Source organism: Vipera ursinii (genome assembly GCF_947247035.1).
Source record: "Vipera ursinii genome assembly, chromosome: 3".
NCBI classification, from domain to species: Eukaryota; Metazoa; Chordata; class Lepidosauria; order Squamata; family Viperidae; genus Vipera; species Vipera ursinii.
In genome coordinates this window covers 46,825,532-46,842,581 of record NC_139516.1, presented here as the reverse complement: position 1 = coordinate 46,842,581, position 17,050 = coordinate 46,825,532, and positions in this window count along the sequence as shown.

The window sequence follows — 17,050 nt, the reverse complement described above, 5'->3', positions numbered from 1 at the left end:
GCGCTGGCGGACGAATCCGTCCGGTTTTCTGCGCATTTCTTCGGGCTCTTTGGCTATTCCGGCCTCCCCAACGAGGAAAGGAGGTGTAGCGAGGGGGGATCCCGCAGCGCGACGCTTTGCAGAGAAGCGAGGTCGCCAAAGACGCAGTTGGCCTGCCTTGGATTGGCACGTGTGAATCTGGGTCCTGCGCCCTTGCAAAGCAGGACGTCGGCACTAAAGGAGCCCTCGGTATTTTGAAGGCGCCTGCCGTTCTCTCAAAAGACAGCATGTGCCAGAAATAGGGTTATAACTGTCTGGTGTCCCCCCCCCCCCCCCGACAACATACCATCACCAGTCCTTGGTGCGATATCCCAATGCCCAGATTGGTGTAAGCCTGGGACACAGGTCTGCAACCCACAGCTCTGGAGCCGCATGCGGCTCCCAGTCCTCTGCCGTGTGCAGAAAAAAAAAGTGGGACTAAAAAGTTCAACCAATCAATTCAAATATGCAGGGTAGGTGCATATCTCGCCTTGGCTCCACTCTTCAGTCAACCCCTGTTCTGCGCATGTGTGCATGTACACGCATGTGCACACACTTTTTTTGCGGTTCCCAGTTTTTCCTTTTGTGAGGGAACCGGTTCCGAGTGGCTCTTTCACTGTTTCAGGTTGCTGACCCCTGGCCTAGGAAATCGCCTGTGGCGTTTTGGCTCTTCCCCTCGCACCCAATGGCCAACATGGCCACTGGTAAGGTGCCCTAACCCAAAGTTTCAGGACGAAGAAGGCAGCGCTCCGTTCAAGGCCATCGCTGCGCCCACTTCCAACTTCCACTCCTCAAAAGGACAGAATATTGATTTCCAAACCATGGACAGTTACTGGATGGCAGCAGAATTATGGCTTTTCTTGCTGTGAGATGGTTTGTCTGTGTTTTTGCAGTCCATATCTGATACCTCTGGTATCCAATTTTCTTTATAGACACATTCACATTCATTTCAAGGCTGCTGACCAAAATGGACAATTAGTTTGTCCCCTCTGGTTTTTTTTTCTTGCAGAGATTATTTTTGCCAATCTGAGGAGTCCCCATTTCCCATTCTTCTCCTACATGCATTAATGCTTATTTAACTAAACGAGCAAAGACATTTCTGCCAACACCTGAGACACAGAGCACAGCTGGGATCTACAGCAAAATATTGTAGTGTTCATGTTTGTAGTCAATGTGTTCCATTCCTCCCTTTTCCTTGTTTCAATTTCATGGCAGCTAATCAGTAAGCTCATTCTTCTGTGGATTTTAGGGGAATCACCTATGAGAACAGACTGATTTTTCTTTTCTTTTCTTCTGCAAACCTTGAGTTTTCCTCTATTTCCTTTTGTGGGTACAGTAGATGAATGACTGATTCCTGTCCAAGTTGCTTTGACGGGGAGACTTTCACATGTGGACTCTGCCAGCTCAAAACCTTTGGCACCCATGATGACTAAGTTTGAGTTAATCGGATTTATATCTGGTTGTGCTCCCGTGTTTTTTAAAATTTTAAAATTAGAGTAAAATTAGCTTTTAAAAAAGCAAAAATAGGGCTGCATTGGGGCAACTTCTTTCCCCATTTGCAAGAATGCTGGCCTTGCCATGTCCTTCCTACCTCTTGACTTCAGTGCTCCAGGCCTTTGAAAGGGAAATGATGGCTTGATGCCAAGCAGGTACATGCACATAGCACAAAGTAGATCTGCATGGGCGTATTGACAATTTAATTTCCTTTTGTATGGAGTGAACATGAGGGGATTTTTGGTACTACCAGACTTGTAGCAATCCAGAGGGATGTCAATGATTTCTGTTCCTTCCAAAATTGAGATGTATATCTTTAGACAACTTTTGACAGATGGGAGAGGAAGAAGTACTGCCAATATGATACGGTGCCATTCAGTATTCTCTCCAGTGGTTTTTTTATGCCATGAAAGAAATACTCATAATAAAGTATGGAGAAATTACTGCAAACATCAAGAATAATATAAACTGGATAATAACATTAAGAAATAAATCCATCAGTTCAAGAGTTCTGTGTCACAAAGAGAAAATTTCTATATCTATCTCATATCCAGGACTCTAATACCTTTTTCTTGAGTTTCTTCCAATCTCTATGATGTAGTAATATATGAAGAATCCAGGTGTGATTCACTAAGACAAACCAACAAATGGAATTTAAACTACAGTTAATTTCCTTTTTGGGGGGGTAGGTGGGTGGCCTGCAATCATTTGCTTTGTGCAAAGGATTCAAGTTCTACATTTTCCATGAAAAATATACCCAGGCTATCTTATTAGACAAACATTGGGAAAGCAAAATGTTGAATCTTTATCTCTTAATGTTTTCTGAAATTGGTATTTTGAAACTAAAAATTCAAGCCACCTACAATACACAATCTTCTTCCAATTTAATCTTGGGTTGGCTTTAACAGACCCTGGAATATTCTGAAACCAAACCTAGTAACACTTAGGGGAACAGAAAGGAGGGGAAAAGAAAGAAGCTGTTGCAAAACAGGCAGTTCTGCCTCCAGATCATGACTTTGCAAAACCAGGATACCCAAAGATATATTATCAGACCCAAATTGCAAGTTAAAGACAAACTTCTGCGGAAAACGCGGACAGCATTCATTGCTCAAAGTTCAGCTGTGACAGGTATTAACTTAGGCCCTTAGAGCAGGGGTGTCAAACTGCCGGCCCACGGGTCGGTTGCATCATGTGAAAGTTGTGCCCACCCCAGCTACGGCAGTGCGAAAAAACTCGCAATATATTGCGACGTCACGCAACGTGGCGAGTTTGACACGTGTGCCTTGGAGCCAACTACAATTATAACTCCAAGTATCATCATCATCATCATCATTTTAGCCATTGTCTTATCTACTGCAGAACGAAGGCATGTCTTCTGCATGTTTCCAACCTATACAGTCCTGAGCTTTCTTTTGCCAATTGGCCCAGCCATACTTGCTGATGTCATTGATTCATCTTATTTTAGGTCTCTTTCGTGGATGCTTTAGATCAAGTGGGATCCAGTCTATGACTGCCCTGGTCCACCTGCCATCAGTTCTTCTTGCTATGTGACCAGCCCATTTCCATTTCAATTCTTTTACTCTCTTGATGATATCGGATACTTTCGTTTGTTCTCTAATCTAATCCATGTGCCAGTCTTTCTATCTTGTCTTGTATTGTTGAGCACGTATCTTTCCATGGCTGTTTGCACCATTCGTAGCTTTTGTATCGATTGTGAGGTTAGTGTCCATGTTTCACCATCATATGTTAGAGCAGGGAGCACCCACTGATCAAAAACTTTTTCCATCAGGCATGGGGGGAGGTTCTTGGAAATTATGCTTAGCTTGCTGATTGCCTGCCAACCACATTTAACACATCATTTAATTTGCTTTATTGTACCACCTTCCATTGAGATCCATTGGCCAAGGTATATGTAATGGTCTACTACATCTAGTTCTTTTTCAGACATAAAAATTCTAAGTATAACTCTAAGTATAAAGAATAATAATTAATTCAGCCTACAATAAAATGAAGGTATGAAACATTGCAAGAATGTAATAGGGAGAACTGTGATAGAGGACCAAAAGTCCAAAGTCTACAAATAAAATTACAATAACAGAAGACTACATAATTAAACATTGATCTGCAAAACGAAAATAATGATCAGAAGAAATAGCTGAAAGAACAAATAAATTGTATAATTCAAATTGAATAAATAAATAAATAAGAAGGCTCAACACTCTTACCTCTTATCTACATGAAAACACTGGATGAGGTCATTTGTAATAGAAGGTCCAGGGTCCAATGCCATGATTATGTTGATGACAATTATACAGTGATACCTTGGTACTTAACTGCTTTGAAACTTATCAAATTTGGTACTCAATGCATTTGGCATGAAAATTGTCCCGATACTCATCATTTGTTTAGTACTCAATGCATAAGCTAGAGCAGGTGTCAAACTGGTGGCCCGCGGGCCAGATGTGTCACATGTTGGCCTCATCTACCCCAGCTCTGCAAAGGCAAAAAATGTGATATGTCATGATACGTCAAGTGACATGATTGAGTTTGACCCCCTTGAGCTAGAACTTGTTGGTGTTGGCTGCCTTGTGACTCACTACATTTTTTCTCATGGGAAAAATCTGTTTGGTACTCATAGTTTTGGTAATCATCATGCTTCCATAACCAATTAACAATGATTATCAAAGTACCACTGTACATCTCTACCCTGGGTCAACCAAGACATGTTGTGCATGGAAATTGTGAAGAGCTGGATGGAGAGGACCAGGATTAAACTCAACCCTGACAAGACAGGGTTGGTTTTAAGGTTCTCCCAGTATCAGGGATTTTCCATCTTTTTGTTCCAAATGGGGTTGCACTTCCCCAAACAGAAGTGATGTACAATGTGGAAGTTCTCCTGGGTCCTTAGCTCTTTCCTGAGGAGCAGATGGTAGCTGTGATCAGGATGCCTTTGCCCAGATTTATCTGGTGCACTAATTGTGCTCTTAACTGGGGCAGAATTTTTTTCTGGTCACTAGTGCCTCAGTCATCTCACATTTAGATTGTTACAATCACTTTACATGGGGCTGCCCTTGAAGATCAATCAGAAACTGCAATTTGTCCATTCACATTAGGTGAGATACACTAATTGCCAGCAAGCTTCCAAATACAATTCAAGATATTTATTGTGACCTATACAGTAAAGCCCTCCATGGCAATTACTGTACATTACATCTAATGAGTCTAGGATGTAAGTCTTCCTTGTTATGGCACCAGCCTAATTGAACAATGTCCACACCACCACTCAAGGTTTACATTGCCTTGACTCTGCTGTCCTTTAAGAGGAATCTTGAAATCCTGGTTATTTCCCAGGCCCTGGGATAAGGAATGATTCTTCTTGGTTTTCTGGCCTCATTTTTTATTGTTTTTGTAATATGTATTATGATATCATGCCATCTTAATGGGGATTTTTTTACTGGTTGTTTTTGTAAGCCACACAGACTTGAGTTGGGAAGTTCTATAAACCTGATTAAACAAATTTTAGGGATTAATCTATTTTGCTGACCTAGCAACTCACAGAATACAAAAGAATAAATTTGGATTAACAGACACAACACATTGCTGTGTTCACATGAAACATTATAAAAGCAGCAAACTGCCTGTTAAAATAATGATTCAGTCCATATAATATGATAACCAGGGGCATCCAAGAGGGAGGGGTTGTCAAGGTACTCAAGATGGTGGGTCTGACCAATTGATTGAGGCCATGTTTCTTTTTAACATGCATCATATGTATCTAAAAAAGGACCTGGGATGTGGTTGCATCCACCTTCTTGACATTTTTGACTTTCTCGCTGATACCTCTGATACTAAAGGCTAATCTAGAAGGAGAAAGTCAGTTAAATAAACTGAAAATGAAAAAAGTTCAGATGTTATATACTCGCCTAGCTTAGGAATTTTATTCATTCATCACATTTCTACACTGCCCATCTCACCTAAGTGACTGAGCTGTTTACAGTTAAAACTGCTGCTCCTTCCTTTGTTCAGTTGATTCATATCCTTTGACTAACAAAAAAAACCCTGTGCTCTAAAATAATTTACATTACCAGAAAGTTTATAAAAATCAAGCTCCATTAACCACCGCTTAATTAGATTTCTGATTCTGAGAGTCTAAAGGGATTCTATTTTTTAAAAAAACACTATTCCATATGGATTTCCACGAAGTTGTCTAGATCCATTAATAAAATAATTAAAGTATCACTAGTAATATATAGACAGAATAAAATAGAGCTGGAAGGGACCTTGGAGGTCTTCTAGTCCAGCCTCCTGCTCAAGCAGGAGAACCTATACCATCTCAGAGAAGTGACTGTCCAGTCTCTTCTTAAAAACCTCCAGTGATGGAGCACCCTTGATTTCCAAAGGCAAGCTGTTCCACTGGTTAATTGTCCTCACTGTTAGGAAGTTTCTCCTTAATTCCAGATTGTTTCTCTCTTTGATCAGTTTCCAACCATTGTTTCTTGTCCTGCCCTCTGGTGCTTTGGAGAATAATTTGACGCCCTCTTCTTTGTGGCAGCCCCTCAGATACTGGAACACTGTTATCATGTCACCCCTACTTCTTTTTTTCTTTAGGACTAGCCAAACCCAAGTCCTGCAGCTGTACTTCATATGTTTAAGAATGAAACTTCTTAATCTAGCAAAGGGACCTGAAAATTTATCCCCACATATGTGTTCATAACTACAAAGTCTCAGATAGGAAATGATGACTCTTCATGACAGATAATTCGTAAAGTGAGTTATAAGTTTCCATTTTGGATCTCAAAATATTTATGAAGTTCAATTATTCTCAGCACCCTACCTCTCTTTAATTTCAGAAAGGTTTTCATGGACAAAATAACAATTCTATGGTCTTACCTTCTCCCCAAAATGCAAGAAATGTTAATAATTAATAATTAATAATAATAATAATAATGATGATGATGATGATGTTGGAAGGGACCTTGGAGGTCATCTAGTTCAACCCCCTGCTCAGGCAGGAAACCCTATACCATTACAGACAAATGGCTGTCCAGTCTCTTCTTAAAAACTTACAGTGTGGGAGCATTCACCGCTTCTGGGGGCAGGTTGTTCCACTGGTTAATTGTTCTAACTGTCAGGAAGTTTGTCTTTAGTTTGAGTTTGCTTCTCTCCTTGACTAGTTTCCATCCATTGCTTCTTGTCCTGCCTTCGGGCACTTTGGAGAATAGCTTGCCTCCCTCTTCTTTGTGGTAGCCCCTGAGATATTGGAATACTGCTATCATGTCACCCCTAGTCCTGTTAAATAGGACCAGTAGTTAACAGGATCAGTCCCAGTGAATTCAGAAACATTTGCTGTTGGCAACGTGAACTAGTCAGCAGCATGGTATGCACACAGTCTTCAGTAACAGCCAGAGCTGCAGGCAAATGTGGGATGCAAGAGTAGGGATCAATTGTATACGGGCTGCAATACTGTGATATTAGGGAATGCCTGAGTGGAGCCCTTCTGCCTGACATAGTGTATGTCTGGATGGATTTGTTTATTTAAACATGTTACACAAGAATTGCATAGGATGGCCAGGGGAAAAGGAAGACAATACTTTTACATCTTTGATAGCAAAGAGGTTATTTTAGCACCCAACCAGTACATATTGAAATGTACATTCTACCTAACAGCAGCTGCTTCGCTGTCTCAGCTGTAGGGCATCCCCTGATTCCCCCTTGAAAATTTATTCTGACTGAATGAAGCAGCCAGTACGTTTGCTGCTTGTTTGATTCTGAAACCTCTTGTCTGCTTCATCCCCATTAGGTCTACACAGTATTATAACTTTACTTGTGTAAAAAGGCTAAAAGTAGCAATCTTTTTGAAGAAAGTAATTCTAGAAAGGCTGATCAGAATCTGTCAACAGTCTAGAAATGATAAAGTATTATATCTATTTTATTGAAAACTAGGGAGGGAAATGTTCAAATAATGGCTAAAAACAGAAGACTATGTTCGTATGCAATCTATTCTATCTCGCTATCATCCAGCTTTCTATCCATCCTGTATATAGCAGTAGTGATGGTTTTCCATCAAATTCTTAGTAGTTTTAGGTGTGATAGATGGATTCCAAAAATATTCTGAACATGACTCACTTCCTAGCAAGTAACTTAAAGTTGCAGCCTAAAAGCATAACTACACATTCCTTCACCATTGTATGCCTGACTGCTTCAAGAGTACTTAACCTCTTACTTGCCCCTTTTACTCCATTCCCCATTCTACCCCATTCCCTACAACCAAAATCTAAGAACCATGAGTTAGTTTGAAGCAAGAAGCTTCCCATGCTTTTAGTATGGGATTAAAAGAGTTGGAAAAGTATTTTAGAGAATATATGCTATGTGTAGTATTAAGGATTTTTTAAGGATGATTAACTCTTTGGTTCTTTAAATTCTGAATGAATAAGAATTTTGATGGGGAAGACAGTGATGCAAAATGGACAAAGTTGTGTCAGATCCATAGAAAAAAGTTAGGATTTTCCAGGTTGGGTCTTTCGTTTTTGTGGGGTTGGTTTTTTTTCTTTTTTCTTTTCCTACTGTATGAAATGTATTTTAGCGAAATCACAAATGTTTTTACACTTTCCATACATTAAAATATCAGGAGACACACTGCTGAATTTTGGTACATGATTAGAAAAGATTTTACGACTGCTAAAGTAAGATTTGAGGTCTTATAGCCCTAAATTTATAGGTTGCCCAACTTTTCTTTCAGCTGTGAGAAGGGATGTTCCTCTTCCACGTTTGGTTATACATACACTCTTTGAACAAACGTCTTTTCACCCCAAGACCTTTCCAAGTTGCAAGAAGAACTGCCCTGTTGGAGCTTAAAATAATAGAAGGAAACGACTAAAGAAACTGTCTTTACAAACTGTTTTGTTAAGGCCTTTTTTCTCTAGTTATACATCTCTGAACATGAAATCTATGTGCATTACCATACCATTATAAATTCAAAATACATGTGAAGTTAATAAAAATAATAAAAATGTTTTTATAGTTTTCCAGTATTGCCTTTCAGACTTGCTGAAGATATACCTTGTCAAATATCTGAAAATAGTCTTAGTCCAGAGAGAATTTTCAATTGTTATATTCTTTTTATGCTGCAAATACGTTTAAACATAAAAAACGCATATGTACATAGAAATCATTACATTCTACTTAAATTAGTATTGGCTTTTTATGGTATTAAAAGGCTTGTTTAAACTTTTTGCTTATCTATAAACAGTAACTGTAAACAAGACTTTGTTAAAAAGATGAAATACAAATAAAAGACTGTCAACAGAAAAAAGTGATTACACAGTGAAGAAAGACAAACTAGATATGGTATTGTGGTTAAAATAAACTAAACATGGTAAAAGTGAGAGACAACTAATTAAAAAAGGTCCTTAAAATATATCACATAAAGAATATATAATTGTTTCAATTCTTAAGCTTATAATTAAATCTAGATCAAACAGAAGTATACTGTATCACCTCATTTTCAGAATATTGAGAATTTTCAAACATAGATAGCAAGCTCACCTCCTCGACTTGTTCCTTAAAATTAGGAAAGTTTCTTTCCGCTTATATAAAATATTCTTCTTTGCAATGCCTCAAACTCAATGCTACTTATAGTGGTTTCAGCTATTATGGCTGATTATTTAAATTGTTTGCCACTTCATTTTATGTGATAAATTATAAGTCTTTTCAACAAAATTTGTTTTATGAAGCTAGGAGATTCATTGTCCATTGGTATCTAGTTTTTTAAAATTATTCTGCTGCATGTTACTGTATACCAATAAACTTATAATATATAGGAAAGAAGTACGGTATCCTGATGTTGACATTTAAATGTGTTTCTATACAAAATATGCCATAGGTAAGCAGCACTATAGTTTTATTTTATACATTTCTGAAATGCCCAAGTAATTGGGAGAACAGCAATAGAAGTTTAAGAGATGCTACTCTTCAGGTGTGGAGTACTTGATGCTTGGTGGTTTTCTTAGACATCTCATTACCAAACTAGGTAAAGGTAAAGGTTCCCCCGCACATGCGTGCTAGTCGTTTCCGACTTTAGGGGCCGGTGCTCATCTCCGTTTCAAAGCCGAAGAGCCAGCGCTTGTCCGAGGACGTCTCTGTGGTCATGTGGCCGGCATGACTAGATGCCAAAGGCGCACGGAACGCTGTTACCTTCCCACCGGAGTGGTCCCTATTTTTCTACTTGCATTTTTACGTGCTTTCGAACTGCTAGGTTGGCAGAAGCTGGGACGAGTAACAGGCGCTCACTCTGTTACGCGGCACTCGGGATTCGACCCGCCAAACTTCCGACCTTCCGATCGACAAGCTCAGCGTCCTAACCCACTGAGCCACCGCGTCCCCTCATTACCAAACTAGGTGACATCATAAGCACTGACGTTGTTATCTAGTTTGACAATGAAACGTTTGCAAGAAAACCATCAAGCTCAGAGAACACCAAGAACTCCACAGTTCAACCCTGAGCTACATATATTCTCTTCTATCGGCACTCTTCAGATATATTTTACTTCATTAGTCAGTATCAGGGTTGCCAAAGGGAAACAGGAGTGTATGTAGACCTTATGCAATTGAAAGTAAATTCACCTGTGTAGACATGTGCCTATGGCACGTAGGTCTTGCTCACCACCATTAACCTTTTGTTATTCTAGGATCAGGGGTAGGCAACTTTGGCTCTTTTATGACTCATGGACTTCAACTCCCAGAATTTTTGAGCCAGCATGGCTGGCTCAGGAGTTCTGGGAGTTGAGGTCCATGAGTCATAAAAGAGCTAAGGTTGCCTACCCCTGTCCTAGGTCATTTTTGGTACTATATTTGTTGTCTGAACAGCTGTTTTGCTATAGGAGGCCAGAGTAGTAGGACCGGTGGACATATTTGGAATTTTGAAAATAACTTGTGGGCACTCTCAGATATGGTTGCAGGAGACCTTTCTGGTTCAAAGAGTGGTGATTGTGGGGCGACATAATGTGTGTGGGGAGATTCATTGGTCACAGAACCAGAACTGATGAAGCTTCTTGGATGAAAAGTGAAATGTCTTCTTCAAGGAAAAAAACAGTCCAGTTGCCTTTTGGAAAAGCAGCTTTGAGACAACTATGACCTTGATGACTGAGAATCTCCACAGTCACAGTACACTAATTTGTAGAAAATGCCTGTTACCCCCTCTAGTTTTCCTTATATAGAAGCTCCATACTATTCATGCTTACCTTTGTCAAGCAATCCAGCGTGTTTCCAAAGCATTGGCCTTCAATGTCCCAGTGTACAGCTTTCATTTTATGCTGAAAGCATTATTGGAAATAAAATGATACAGGAGACTAGTATTTTTCTTAGCAGTATGCCAACGTCCTATTATTATTATTTTTAGATGCTAGAGCAAGGAGACTGGCAAGCACCAACTGAAGCAACTGTAAGAAACTTCTATATATAGGACATAATACTGAGAATCTGAATACTAACTACTGTGAGGCTTTAGAATGCAGAACATTTTAAAGTCACTGCTCATTTTGTAAAAAGAATTGTTCTAACTTGCTTTAAAGCATATTCTATATTTCTGAGAGAAACACATTTTCACAGAGTTAAAAGCAATGCATTTGGTTTCAGGAAGCCTGAGGTTCATCCTTTTTGATACCTCAGCTTTTGTGATGCAACTGGAACATGCAGTGTGGTTGTATGAATTATCATTGACAATGTTTGAATCATTTCTGAAATAGCACCAGTAGCGCCTGTGATAATTACACATATCTTTAAGCAACTTTAAAAACTGCATTTCTACATGCAATTTTTGACAAACTAAAAAGTAATATGTAACAAAATTGGAGTAAATAGGGAAAAGCTCTGTTGGCTTTGCTGTGGATATAGCACCACCCAACTCATAAATATTCTAACCTGGTTCACAAATTGTGCAAAACTGTATCATATTTTGCTTTGGCTTTATGTATAATGTGAATCCACTTGTCATAGTTTGTAAATAATGGTGTCAGTGTCGGTGCAATATGTTTGTAATGTGTGAACTGAGCCAGGTGTTCCATATGTAACAAACCGTAGTTAACTGAACCTGACTTGTAGGTGATTTGTTCTTCCCCTTTTTATGGTTACACACACAGACACACACACACACAGACACACACACCGACACAGGGGGGGAGGAAGGGAGGGAGGGAGAGAAAGACAGAGAGTTGTTTAGGCAAGTGGAGAATGAAGGACTCTGTCAAGTTCATTTGATATAATGTGAATTAGAAAACAGACCCAGTATGTTTCCAAATGAAATAAAATATCATTTCATATTGAGAATGGTCAAGCTCTGGCCTTTTGTTCAGAAAAAACATCTAAATCTTGGTCATTTCTCATAGCAGTTCTGTATTAGTTTAGTAACAATGAATAAAATTGCGTATCTGTCTTTTCTAGCACTGCAGCATTAATTTATTGTATGAGATTATGATGTAATATTCCTGTTATACTATTGCAACATCTTGATTGGGATATACTGATGTAGCAATCAATGTGCTAGTATTTATTTGCAAGTATTGCAAATCTCAAGATCAAGATATACAACTTGAGAAATATAACAACTCATTACAGCTCACTTTCTCATTACAAGGAATAACTACAGACAGTTCTAAAGCAGGCATGTCAAACTGCTGGCCCGCGTGCCAGATGCATCACTCTGAAACTGCGCCCACCCCATTGCTGGCAATGGGGAAAAAGTCACGATACGTCGTATGACGTCACATGACATCGCAAGTTTGACATGCCTGTTCTAAAGGAAGTTGGGTCTTGTCCTATACAACTGCTTCTTTAAAATAAATTTAAAAACCGCCAATACAGATTAGTTCACATATAGATTATATAGGGTTCTGCTGATATATCTTTGAAACATAAGTTTAGACCAAAATTCTCCTCTCAAATCAAAGACTTAACTAGCCTATACTACACAACCTGGAATACCCACTCTTGATAAAATAATACTTTTCAGGATCAAATGTTATTATCTAGAAGGTGATGTGTCCTCCATTTATTGGAAGTGAGTAGGTTTCTAAGCAGAGTTTAGACATTTGTGATGGTTGTTTTAATTCATATTCCTGCTCTAGGGCAGAAGGTTGGAGTCAATATCCTCCATGGCGTTTTCCAACTCTGTGATTCTATGATTCCTTCTAACCCCACCATTCACCCCAGGAATTCAAACAACCAGCCGTCAGGAGCTAGGCAGAAACAGGCCAATGGTCTGTAATCTACTTTCAGACTGTTCCTTATTCTTTATAACATCTGCAAAAACCAGTTAAATTAAACTAGAAACTGTAAAAGCTGAATGAACACAGGAAAGCCCCTTGAGTATTTTTAGTTAATTAGGGAGCTTTCTGGTAAGTTTATGCAAACTGAGAAAGAGTTTTCAAATAAGGAAACATTTTTAAAGTGCATTCCTTTCAGTCCCATCAGCTTCTTTTTCTCCTGAGCCTTACACTGAATGAATGACCTCCATAAAAAAGGAAAGAGAACAGGCACTGAGATAATCTTGCAGTTCTTTAATTGCAGTTGCTATCGCAGAAAGATCACTCCACAGTCTCATATTGTAATATGCAGAACTCAATTTTATTGTCTATATTTATTGAAGATAAAAGGGATATTGATATGAATGGGGCTTGCAAGTTTCAGGCTAAATATATGTAATCTGATGTGGTTCATATTTCACACAAAGCCATGGCTTGCTTTATCCATGGTTTGTTAAATAAATTACAATGACCTGGTTCATATAGGAAAGCAATCTATAAAATATGATTTACAAACTACAGTGGGTAGTTTTCTATAAAACCAGAACTTAACTGGTGACATTATGGCTTACATATGTGTGAACCACCACTCCCCTACACAGGATTTAGTACAGCATGCCTAACTTTGTTTATATCAATTATCTTCAATGTGTATATTTTCATCAGTTGCAGAAGGAAAATACAGCGAGATTATTTTATTTTGGCAAACTGCCAGAATGGCAGGTTTTAATTCTTTCCTTCAAATAAAGCTAGAATGTATTTAGGTATGTGGGTAGGTAAAATTCAGTATTATTTTCATTAAAACCTGGCCCTACAGTGTAGCAGATTGTATTAAGCAAATATAATGCTGTATCTGAAAACTTCTAAGATAAAGTTGCTTTTGTGTCATTGCTTTCCCTTACAGAATTTTAGAGGGAATACTTGTTCAGAAAACATAATTTTTCCCTTGTAATCTTTCTGCATTGACCTCACCGTTTTCTCCACCTTTTTTTCCCTAATTGTGAATTATCCATAGAAACATAGACGGAATTGCTTATTGCTTTTTGATTAGTAGTAGAGAAACCCTAAGTCTTAAATATTGCTCTATTTACCCACATACAGATGCTTTTGCCCAAGCCAGTCTTCATAGGTTTCAGGAGATAGGACAACTGAGAACAGTAAAAGAGCTGATCTGTGCCCTAATTAAAATACTGTAAGGTTTAGCCCTTCCCATAATCCAGCAACAGCTACAAGGCTAAAAAAAAGTATTGAAAATCTGCTCCCCAAACAGTACACCAAGCCCTTCCTACTTTTTGTCACAGATGCCCAAGTCAGGTTTTGTGAATTACTTGAGTTTTAAATATGCAGTTTTTAAAATACATTCTTAATGCCTAACTTGGGGTTTCTTTATTTATTACATTTATTAATAATTTTAAATTTATATGCTGCCCATCTTGCCTAATTTACTCTTCCGTTATCTTGTCAATTGGTTATTCTTCTTGTGGGTCAAAATGCCCCCTAAAAATAAACTTACCGTAATTGCTTTTTATTTTGTAATTTATGTTTTGTATTTTATATGTACCTAGAGAACATATATTCCTGCATATGTAAGTGTAGCACACAAAGGGAGAAAGAGAAGGAGATGTATATAACTGAGATATTTTTTGCTGGAAGTGTAACAAAATTCAAATTCAAAGCAATTGAACAACAAAGCAATTAAAACTTCAGATTTCTAGAGAAATGGCAAATTTATCTTCTGTGAGTTACAAACTTCATGTTTTCAGAAATAAATTGTATCCTCAAAAAAATTAAAAATCCTAGTAATAAAATGTCTGTCTGTCCTCCAACCAGTGAGTGTGTGCATGGTAGGAGCAGAATCCCCCTCCAAATGGTATTGTTACAGTGTGATCAAGTTTATCCCTTTGTACATACATACATGCCAAAGGGCCTGTTACAATTGATATATTATTATTATTATTTTTGCTAACATCCACAGACTGCTGCTTTCAGCCATCCCCCCCATCTCTTTCCCATTAAATCTGTTCATTCAAGTTAATCTGAAGCAAACATGATTCAGTTTGTAACTTGGATAAAAAATACCATTTGGAAATTAAATTCCATGGTTAAATAATCATGCAGATATAGACAAACTTACTTGTTAGATTGTGACACAAGTATTTTGCCTCTCTGGATTTGCTTCCCCATCATATTCCTTTCCTTTAGTGTGTACCATAGTCCTGAATCAGGATTAATTACAGAATAGGGGGGAAAGAAGCCAATTTTTAATTGAAATTATACATGTTAACTTTGGTGTTTACCCTTGCACTTGAAATGAATGGGCACATAACTTACATGGATAGGTGGAGAGGGAAATAAACTTATTTGCATCTCTTGAAAAATCAAAGTGGCAGCATATTGTTGAATATTTATTTTTCTTATTGTACACAGCTGCATGATTTTCCATAAGACAGCTCCATTAAATTAAATGGCACTTGTCAATGTGTGTAAATTCACATCCAGAGATCAGTATTTTTATTATAAAGATTTTCTTTATTTATAGAATAAAAGCTTTATTCTAAAGCTTTATTTTAAAGATTTCTAAGGATCTAAAGATTTTCTGTCTCCTATGAAATGGCTTAAGCTCTCGAAGAAGCCCTGTTGTTTTTTGATCTTCAAAATAATACAAAATCAAATACTTGCTTTGAGATGGGGATGATAGTAACATATTTGGACAAGAGAATAGGAATGGGGAATGATTGCACCATTACTATACTGTAGCCCTGGTACTATATAGGCATAGTAATAATAAATAAGGATAGCTTTTATGTAGGGCATGTGAAAAATTATATTAACTCATTGTTTATGTTACTACGAGGAGCATTTGGTAGCTAAAATTCCTAAAGCATCCTAACAAAATGCTATTGTAATTCTAAAATATAACTAATATAATAAGAACACACTTTTCTGCTATAGAGAAATATGTATAATTACAGTAAAAGGTAAAGGTAAAGTTTCCCCCGCACATGCGTGCTAGTCGTTTCCAACTCTAGGGGCCATTGCTCATCTCCGTTTCAAAGCCAAAGAGCCAGCGCTTGTCCGAGGACGACTCCGTGGTCATGTGGCCGGCATGACTAGACGCCAAATGTGCACGGAACGCTGTTACCTTCCCACCGTAGTGGTCCCTATTTTTCTACTTGCATTTTTACGTGCTTTCGAACTGCTAGGTTGGCAGAAGCTGGGACGAGTAACAGGCGCTCACTCTGTTACAGCAGTAATTACATTAGTAATGAGTTAAAGGTCAACTACAGAAAGCTGATGAAAAACAAAATGATCAGTATATATGATCCTTCCACAGTACTGCTCTTGAAATCTGTTGTGTTTCAACTCCTATAATCTCTAGTCCACACTACAACAGATGAGTAAACTAGCCTAGAACTATGGAAGTTGAAGAGGCGTATAGCTGGAAGATACCCAGGCTAAGGAATATAAATATCTGCTGTACCATGTAAAACAGTGATAAGTATTAGCTGTTAGCAAGACTTTTCTACCTTTTGCTTTCTCTCACATTTAACCATTGTTTTACATGAAATGTGCAATCATGCACAGCTACACTGTTAAGTACACCACAGCATTCCTGCAGTGTTTGATGTGTTAAATGACTCTGTGCTGAAGTATTATCAACACAAAGGGTAGGTACAAATGATTCCCATACTCGTGATATGCTTCAGCATAGCAAACTATACTATGATCAAAGGAAATTCCAAAACCTCCACTGGATTTACCCACTATTTTCCTCACAAAATCCACCAGCTCCTGTAACTGGTATGAGCTTGAAGGCAGACTGATTCCAGAGGGCTGTACAGTAGTTTAATTAACCACACTTTTGGAAATCCAGAGGACTTCTGCTTTAGGGAAATTTTTGCTAAATTCTTCAGAAAAACCAAAAGGTATCTGCCTCATTAGTACATTTCTGTCAGAATTTTTCAAGGAAGAATTCTGTATTTCAACTTTGTGGTGCTCAACTCCCATTTGCCAGACCCTCAAACCAGTATAACCTTTAGACACTTGGCATTGCATTTCCAATCTTATTCTATATTCATTTGGGAAGTAAGGAGGGGTTTCGTTTACATAACTCTTACAATATAATATTGTACAACAGTATTTCTTGACCTCGGTAACTCTGGATCTCAGCTCCCATGGCTGGCTGGAAACTCTGAGACTTGGATCCCACATATCTATCTTAGAATTGTAAAGGTTGAGAA